At 42.4% G+C, this 10,077-nt stretch overlaps 1 long non-coding RNA gene across 1 annotated transcript; it reads right to left on the reverse strand.

Moving 5' to 3' along the window:
• Positions 1-226: 226 nt before the first annotated feature.
• LOC148800955 (uncharacterized) lies at positions 227-1,995 on the reverse strand. Its single transcript, XR_016083625.1, has 2 exons — positions 1,229-1,995; positions 227-1,119 (listed from the first exon to the last, which is right to left on the reverse strand). It is a non-coding gene; the product is annotated as an uncharacterized LOC148800955 (long non-coding RNA).
• Positions 1,996-10,077: the final 8,082 nt, after the last annotated feature.

Genomic DNA, 10,077 nt, shown 5'->3' on the forward strand with positions numbered 1-10,077 from the left:
GAAATAAAACAGATGAGGGAATGAACCCCATTGATATAGTGGGCATGTAAACATGTCCCTTATAACTATTTTTAAATAAAGAACTTCCATAATTAAAAAAATGGAAGAACCAACTCCTGGTGTTACATGGTAAAGATATTTTGGGCCTATTTCATTATATATTTGAACAAGCAAAATAAATCATGGGTATTCTTTCTTCTTTTTTCTTCTTTCCCTTTTTCCTATTGCATCTTCTATTTTCAATTTGATATTATGCTTTAGAGAGTGAAAACACTTTTTTTTTTTTGGAAGGTAATTAGAGACCACCGAAAGGAATCTAATGTTACTATCATACACGTATATCTACAATGCAAATGCTATAAAACCAACAAACAAAAATCAGAATTTTAATATAACTAATAATCTCTATTCACCATGATTATTAGTTATTAGGGGGTCCACTTATATACATACATGTATGCATGCACATGAGTGAATATGCATATATACATGTATATATGCGGCTATATATGCATGTATATATGTAGACAGGTAGATAATGTATACATATTTTCCCACAGCCAAAACACACACAAAATCTTGGATTAAAAAGGGATATGTGCAAGTAGACATACGCATAAATAGATACTAATTAATACTTAATCAAATGTGCACAAACATATGAATCTGCTATACTTTCAGCTATACATGGTCATCATTTTTTTCGGTTCTCTGGAGAAATTATAACTTGTCAGCTAGGAGTATCAGGCTGGGCTGTTATATATGTCTACATGCTATGTGAATAACAGCTACAGCTTGAACAATAATCATGAGCTCAACAAACCCTAATTAATTTGAGAGAAGTACCTTGTCTGAAAGGTGATAGTTACTCAAAAGAGAATTTTCTTCGTCCAAATGATCTGATGTTCTTAAGAAGTAATGAATAATACTTGTCATCTCACGAAAACAAGAGATCTTACAGTGGATTGAGCAGATGCTTATCCCCAAAAATGATCATATATAAGACTGCACCAACAAATAGTATCCAAGCCAAGCACATGCAACGAAGAAAAAGGCACACTAACCATGTAATATTTAACACACAAGAGAGAGAGAGATTGAGAGAGCTCATGGTGTTCTCTGCAAATACACATACACACCGGATCCAGATACAACATAATCATGTCTTCTTCAAAGCAAAACCCAAATACTACGAATGGTTATGCATATAAAATCTAACAAGTCTTACATTTTTATAAGCGAAAAGACCAGACCCAATACGAAACGAAAGCTCTCAAACTTGTGCGATTTGCTTGTCTAGCAAATGATCGGACCGAGATGCTTGATTCCCCGAGAGAGAAAAGAGCAGAAGTGGTGTTTGAAACCTTGAAGAAGGATGGATAAGACCCTTCACTCAAAAGAGACAGTCACAGAGAGGTAGGGTTTTTTCTTTTTCAGTGAACCCATCTTCTCTTTCTTCTTCATCCTTCTCTTCCTCTTCTTGTGCTTGGTGTTTATGTGGTTGGTGGGTGTGATTAAAGAAGGGGCGATTGTGAGGAAGTAATGATGGTTAGGGAGGATGGTCACGGGAAGAGGTTGATGATGAGGATGGAAGGTGTGAGGGCATGATGATTGCTGTTGGGCTTTGGCGTTGAAAGGAGGGAGAAAATCCAAAGAATTTTGTGCCATCTCTCTGAGAGTCTTGATGGCTCTCTCCACATTCTCACATGGAGAGAATTATCATGAATCCCATGACGCTATCTTTTTCGTGCTCCTCCCCCCACCCCTCAAAGATAACCCCTCATCATTTTATTATTTATCATTAAAAAGGCTGTGTATGACTGTTGTGCCGTGTGGAAAGAGAAAAAGAGAGATGAAAACTAAAAAGCTTTAGTGGATTTGGACGTTTGCTTAATATAATAAACTACTTAAGCTGATGGGAGTTTGGTAACTGAAATCGATCAAGACAAACTTTTTTCCCCTCAACAAAATTCTTATTTGTTCTAGCTCGCCTTACTTCTTCTTACTTCTTCTAAGGTTCAAATATCGTCAATACATCATAAGGACGTATTGGACGTTTTGATACTTATTTTTTTATCTTTTTTTTTCAAAACTGGTTTAGGAGAGTCGGTTTAGGACCCCTCCATCTTCTGAACCAGTCAGATCTCCGATACACCCACTATAGGGCGTATTGATTCGTAGTTGGAATCGGAATGAAAATCCTCTAGAATCAGAATTGGAATTGGAATAGTCTATTCTCATAGTCTATTTTGGTTTAGAGATGAATGAGAATGGAAATTAAAATCAGCAGGAATGGGATTTCATTCTCAAGGGGAGAGGCAGGGAATGGTCATTCCCTCAAATAGGAGAATGTCATTCTAGCTCATTCCTATTCCACTCAACCAAACAGTTGGAATGGGAATAGCCCATTCCAATTCCGATTCCAGACCCCTATTCCTGCAAACCAAACAGACCCTAAGAGTTCAAAGTTACAAAGTCCAAACAATAACATTAGATGGGTAATGACTTTGTATTAATGGTCCCGGAGTGCTACTCTAAATCTAGTCTCAGTGAACTCAAATTGGTCCTGCTATTGGAAGTTTGTAACCATCCGATCTAGATCTAGACCTAAAAAGGAATGTGACTTGTGAGCACCAATTCTTGCAATTATCTGACTACATTACTGAGGCTAGCTAGGGTTTAGACTTTAAAAAGAAAAGCTAGTTAGGGTTTTGTTGTTAATAGAAAACAAAGAAATAATAGTAGTTGTCTCTCTTTTAAGCTTCGAAAATCACCAACTTTATAATATTTGACCCTCAGAAAGCAATCCATGAGTCCAGCTTTTAGTTCCACTTTCTCCCTTGGTTGAAATCAGCTGGCTGTTTTTTTTCATGGAAGCAATCAAGCATTAGCAATAGTTGGTGAGAAAATTGAGACTGTATAAAAGTAAGCTTAACAGATTTTAATCTTTTCAACCCACCATAAAAAAAGCCGTTTAACACCCTCCTGTCACTCAAGCTCTTATCAGAGACTCTGCAACTTCAAATTTCTTCTATTGTTTCTGATTCCACCTCCTCCACATAAATAAAAAGGCAGTGGTTTTCTGTGCCACAACAGCCAAAGGGGGAATTCTTTGAATTTTCTTGATATGTTAAAGGTTGCCCAATGCTCATGTTCTCTGTTCAACATCATTATGGAGGCAAGTGGTTGTCGCCTCCCCAATATGAAGAGGTCTGATAAGCTACGCCATTACCCATCCGATTATAGTGTTCTACTGGTGGATGATCCTATTTATGCTAACGTAACGTAACATGATACCAACTCTTCTAAATGGTCAGATTAAACTATGTACTCCATTTAAGAACGTAGGACCAGTTTCCTAATTTCAAGATATATCCGATTGAGCTAGAAATCAGAGGTGGGCAGATCCGAGATGGGGTATTTTCTGGCTCTGGGTTTGAGGGTGGTAGCCCTAGCCGGTGGGCCTTGTGAATTAGAATGATTATTTATCTATTTCAGACCGGTTCAGTGGACCAGGACCATCATTTTGGGTCGATCTCTAGCATCTAAAATAGCATCGGTCTTGGCTCCGTCAGATTGTAGGGAGTCTAGGGACCAACACACAACCTGCCTTTTGGGATGATTACATATAAGATACGGTGGTATACAGGTTCAAAGGCACATTCTGGGTGAATGTCATATCAGTTACAGGCCTTAAAGCCCTAAATTAATGATTCTCCCTAGGATCAGAAACTGGATCAGATGATAACCTGTGCGACTCACAAACAAAAATGTACTGGGATTTCAGTCACTTTGGTTCGGTCAACTTAGATCTGATGATTTTGGTTCAATAACTTGAAATTCAAGAAAAAAAAACAAAAAAACAGATAGAAAAATTAAAATCACACCCCCAAGAGATCTCTTAGGAATGTGGGGGCGGAGGGGGAAGATTGCTTGTTCATTACCTACCAAAGTTAGAATATCCTGGAATGTAACCAATTACAGGGTCCGTTTGGTTCACAGTTGGAATCAGAATAGGATTAGTTGTAATGGAATTTTATTTTCAAGGGAAGAGTAGATTTGAGGGAAATGACCATTCCACCAAGAATAGGAATAAGATTTTTATTTTGTCTAACCAAATAATTGGAATCAGAATGAATCATTCTGATTTAACCTGCAGCCGATTTGTGTACTTAAAATGACAAAATTAAAGCTAAAAAATAAAAAAAAATACACACACACACCGTTTTAATCAGATTAGATGGGGTTAAATCTGCACCAAACCTGATTATTGTACAAGTTCTAACATCCAAATCTGAATAAATTTAATCAATGAAAAAAATGAAAATGTCCTCCTTGCCCATGGTAAAATGCGAGCAAACTCCCTTACTACATCAATAAAAAAAATGAAGACATCACAATGAGGTCCATGCATAAACATGGATCACGTGAAGGAGAAAATCACCATGATTGGCATCTCTTCTAGAATGACATGCACTTAGGAGTGAGCAAGAAAAACCGAAAAACCAAGCAGAACCCGGCGAGACTGATCCAAAAATTCTGGTTAACTAAAATTGGTCGGTTAGGTATTTTTGAAAAATAAATCTACTGGTTCGATTTTTGTTAACCAATATAAAAAACTGACAGTTAATAGAACCGAACGATATATATATATATTACATATATTTTATATCATTTATATATATTTTATAATATATTATTTATTATTTATAATATAATATTTTATATATGTTTCTAATTTTTTATTATATATCCATATATTTATTTACAATATATTTTATAACGTACAAAATGAAAACTGATAGTTAACCAAACCGGTCAACCATTTACTGGTCAGCTTTGGTTGGGCTTCGGTTATTGGTTTTCAAAAAACCGGTACTACCAGTTTAATTCAGAACACTCAATATTTTCCATGATCAAGTTCTACCGTGGAGGGAGGGTTTTCTTTTAAAGCTTGATTTCAAGTGATAAGGGTAATTTTAGAATAAACAATCATGGGTCCATGACGTTAAATATTTTTCGATCAGTATAGGTGTGACATAGCCATTCGTATATGGCAATAAAAGTACTTCTACGTAAATAGATTGCAAATTGTAGATAGGAACCCTAGTAGCAAGGTAGGGATTTTATCCCCATCCCCATCATTGTTGGGGACAACTTATCCCCGACTTTTCCTTGTTCCAAGGGAACCACCCGAAAATACATTAAACCTAAGGGGCAGTTTAGAAATGTGATTATGTGATTGTAAAGTTTTGGGAATTTGACCCCCATTCCCATCTTTGTTAGGGACAAAGAATCGTTGATTTTTCCTTATTCCAAGGGAACCACCTAAAAATACATTAAACCTAAGGGGTATTTTAGAAATATAATTATGTAACCGTAAGGTTTTAGGAATTTAGGGAAAATGGGATCATTAGAACCCTAAATCACCTTATATAAAAGGTATTTTAAAAATCAATATCAAGTTTAGGGTATTTTAAAAATAAATATTAAGGATATTTTAGTAATTTAACACAAATTTAAGGTGGGTTTGGAGAATTATATATAGAACCCATCTCCATTTAAGATCGGGGAAACCCTGCCCCATTTGGGGTGAGGTGGATCGAAGTCCCACCGTCCCAATTTTATGGGAAAAATTGACATCCCTAACTATAGTAGGTATTTTAGTAAATGCAAACTATAGTAATGATGTTTACATTTGTGAAACCAAGGATAAAAAATTTGATACAATACGCCTTGTATCGGGCATACCATATCTTACCATTGGGGTCTCAATACACTTGTTTACAAGTGTTTCAGAACCCCTCTTTTTTAATAAAAACCTCCTGAAAACCAAATTTTGAAAAAAAAAACTAAAAAAATATAAAACCACATGCTTTTAAGTACCAATATGCCTTTGTCGATACACAAGGGTGTACCGATACTTTGAACCATGTGTGAAACAATAAGGATGTTTTAGTAAATTACCCAAAAAGTTGAGTATTAAAATTTAAAGGGTAAAATACTTAAACCTTCTATGAGATTTCTTATAAACATTAAAACCTCCCCTCTTTTTTCAAAGAGGAACGAGACCTCCCTTGGTCCGTGATGTTATGAGACAAAGACGTCCCTTATGTTAACAATCCTTCAAGGTCCATTAATACGTGACATCACATGTAAATGAAATTCTTTTAAGGGTCATTTATTAGAACACCTCCTATAATTTCACAGATGTATTTAAGCCTGCCCTATAATATGCATTTTACAAAATACCCCTTATAGTTTGCAACCTATTTACTTATTCGACCTTTCATTAAGAATTATTTGTTTTGCCGGATGAAAATAGTAACATGATCACTTAAACTAAGTGGAAAATGTTTAAGGGCATTGATGATGCGCAATCCGGCTGGTCTTAGCTGTCAACGACCTTGCCTCTGAATTGATTAACTGGGGACCTGAAACAGGGGAGATGAAGAAGCTCTGGGGAGAACCCGGTGTAGAGGCTCCGAAGCTCAAGTTAGAATCCTTCAAAGGCAAGATAAACCAGATAACGCAAAGTTTGCATACCTCGTTCTTGGGAGGTAGGGAGCCTTTTATAACCATCTCGCGCACTCACTTCCAGGCTTTTGTCACATCGGGCCTGACTATCCCTGAGCTCCTGCCAGTTTGGATGTCATCCCTTCTGGCCGGGCAGAACCGCCACTGCTCCTTTTGTCGGAACTGTTTCTGCGGCTGGTGACGGCGGTGGCAGGTGGCGGTGGCCGTTTGAAGTGCGGCTGTCAAGCGTCAGATCCCAAATCAGTCAGGTGCGCCGCCTTTGGAAACGGACATCCTTAGTGTCAGGTATGGTATGCTTGGTTAGTCTGGCGTTTCGGAGGCGAAGTGCTGGAGTAACGGGGGGGGGGGGGACAAAGTCTTGAGTTTGTTTTGGGGAGTGCTTCGAGCTTCCATGGGCCAGCTCGGGTCACGGCCTCGAGGTTTATGGCCTAGGAGAGAGCTTGGGCTCCTTGTAGGGAGCTCGGGTCCTTAGTAGCGAGCTCGAGCTCCTAGCAGGGAGCTCAGGTTCTTAGTAGGGAGCTTGGGCTCCTAGTAGGGAGCTTGGGCTCCTAGTAGGGAGCTCGTGCTCCTTTTTCTTTTGGTGTTTTGGGCGCTCTGTTGCCCTGAGCTGTTCGCTTTTGCCACGCGTCGAGTGATGGCGAGGTCGGGCCAAATTTCCCTTCATCAATTGCCCCCCACTCCCTGCGCCAAGGGTCTTGGCGCGGGGAGTTCCTAAGGCGGGAGGATTTTGGCCCGTAACTTGAATTTTATTCAACTAGTGGCGCGCACTTTGGTTTGATTTTTCAAAAAGGCACGCGTTTGGGAGACGTGATAGTAGCCGTTTTTCTCAAATTTTGGGAATTGTGCTGCAGTCGCTTTTACTGTGGGGAGACGTGCGCTGACACCCTGTCAGTTTCGAAAAGGCGTACGTTGGTCACGTCTCGGCTTCGGAGGACGTGCGGTCAGCGCGATTGTGGGCCATTGGATCGGCTTCGATCTGGATCGTCGTTTTTCGGTTGCTGTGGATATAAATAGCGGGGGGGGGGGGGGGTGGACCCCAGTCGCCGCTACTGTACCTCTTGAGCTCGCGTCAAAGTTTCAATTCGCGTCTAGGCTCTTCAGCTCGCGTCCCAGGTTCCTCTTGTTCGAGCTTTCGTGGTCTACTCCAGTCTTCTTCCCAGGTGAGTTCTTTTCCTGGAACCCGTCTTCTACCCCCTGATGTCTAGCTCAGATGGCTCAGACAGTCCAAGCGGGTCTGATGCAGGTTCTATGAATCATTTTGCATCCCCCGGTAGTTCTAGCGAGCCTGATGTAGATCTTGAGGAAGAGGTTGAACCCATAGGTCGAGGGGCCTCGTGTAGTTTTGCGTTCACTTCTCGTCGGGGTTGGGCTCCAGACCAGTTCGGACCTTCGACCATGACGCCTGAGGGACTCCAATCCCTCATAAACTACTATAACTTGCCCGGGGAGTTCGCCTACTTTATCCCTACGGGTAGCTTTCCTTGGGAACACGGTCCTGATGAGATCGTGATATTCCGGGAGCAGCTCGCTGCGGGGCTGCGGCTGCCTTTCCATCATCTTCTTGTCGAGGTCCTGAATCACTTCGGTGTGACGGTCGGCCAGCTTCACCTGAACTCCATTAGGAATTTAGTGGGGGCGATCTCCCTATTCTGCGAGGAGAACTTTTCTTTGGACTTGGAGATTTTTTCTTCTATTTTAATGCTTAAAAAGCAAGCGGGTCCCCTTCCTGGGCGTAGGCGGGCATACTACCTGTCTCCTCGCCCTGGCTTCAAGCTCTTACATGAACTCCCTAATAAGGTCCCGGCGTGGAAGCGGGACTATTTCGGGGTGCGAAGTGCGCTGGGGTGGCCGTTTCAGACTGGCTGGGGGATGGCCGCTCCCGACTCTAGCATCACACTTGACAAAGAGACGGTGAAGGGCCTCCGTCAATGGGCGCGGCTTGGGCTGAAGTGTCAACAGTATCTGACGGAGGCCAAGCTCGTAGCTGCTGGCCTGAGTTCGGGTAGGTTCTTCCCCTAGCGATCCTGTCTTGCTCTTCTCTTGCTTGTTTTACTGATGCCGAACTCCTTTTCACAGGTGCAATGGACTCTCGAGGGACCCGAGGTGGGCACTTGTTCCAGGGCATGAAGAGGAGAAAACCGGTGGCTAAGCGAACTCGCGCCGAGCTACCTAGGGTGCGGAGCCCGAGGTGCCAGACTATTCGGCGGAGGATCAGCCTATGGAACCCAAGATGGTTCCTCCTATGTAGGTGCCGTCGGGGGCTCCTTACGCCGAAACTACTCACACTGGGGCTCCCGCCTACTCCGGGTCTGCCCAAACGCGAGCTGGGCCATCAGGCTCGGGGGCCCCAGGGGACTTTAGGAGTGTGCTGTCGCCTACTCACGCTCTTCAGAGGAGCAAGGAGGCCATTTTCCCCGAGGAAGTCGCGGCGTGGACCGATCTTCCTCTGCACCAAGTGGCCTGCCGTGCCGTTACCCATGCCATGGTAGTAAGTGATCTCCCTTTTTTAGAGTTCTTCGGCTTTTATTCTTCTATTCGTTCCTCTGATCACTTGCTTCCTTTTGATAGGTGAACTCTTCTATTCACGCCTTGGCGAACCAGGTGGAGAGGAGCTCGAGGCAAGCGCGAGTTGCCGAGGAGGCTGCTCGTGCTGCTGCTGAGGCTGCTCGCCTCGCGCGGTCTAGGCAGGCGAGGTCTCAGAAAGATGCTGAGGCTATGAGAGTGGTTATGAAACATATGGCGGAATTGAAGTTGGACCTACAGCATCAGGTCGAGTATCTTCAGGAGGATATCAGGGAGAGGACTCAAATCTTCTCTCAAGGCATCGAAGATGCGAAGAAGAAAGTTGTTAGTGATTATATTGCTTCGCCGGACTTCAATGATCTGATGGTGGACTCCTACAGGAGGGGTTTCAAGCTAAGCCGGTGGATGATCCGGAATACGTACCCCGAGCTCGACATCAGCGCCATATCCACTTCACGTATTACTCAGGAGATGGCCAATGCTGCGGATGGTGAACTGGACTCCAAGGAAGAGGCAAGGCCTTCGGGTATCATCGAAGTGGCTTCTGATAACGAGGAAGTAGCCCCAGACTTGTAAAAAATGAAATGGCCTTTTTTTTGTACACCTCATTATCTGAAATGAAATGGCCTTTTTGCTCAAGTGTTGGTTGTCCTGTCTTCGAGCTGTGTTTTTTGCCGAACAGACTATTTTGGTCCTCTACTAGTTCGTTTTCTACCTCGGCTTTGGGGTACTTGTTGGTCTATAGGTAGTATCGCCTTAGGTTGACAATGTTCCATGCTCGGGGTACTCGTTTTCCTTCTAGAGTTTCAAGCTCGTATGCCCCCCCGATTGCTTTCTTTACTCTGTAGGGTCCTTCCCAATTTGGTCCAAGTTTCCCTACGCCGGGTTCGGGCACCATGACCTTACGGAGAACTAGGTCGCCGACGCGGAAGTTCCTCTTCTCTACTCTGGCGTTATAGTACCGAGCTACTTTTTGCTGGTAGGCCACAGTTCGGATGTGCGCGAGGTCTCTCACCT

This window comes from Nelumbo nucifera, chromosome 3 (assembly GCF_055504915.1).
Source record: "Nelumbo nucifera cultivar China Antique chromosome 3, China Antique-T2T, whole genome shotgun sequence".
Taxonomy (NCBI): Eukaryota; Viridiplantae; Streptophyta; class Magnoliopsida; order Proteales; family Nelumbonaceae; genus Nelumbo; species Nelumbo nucifera.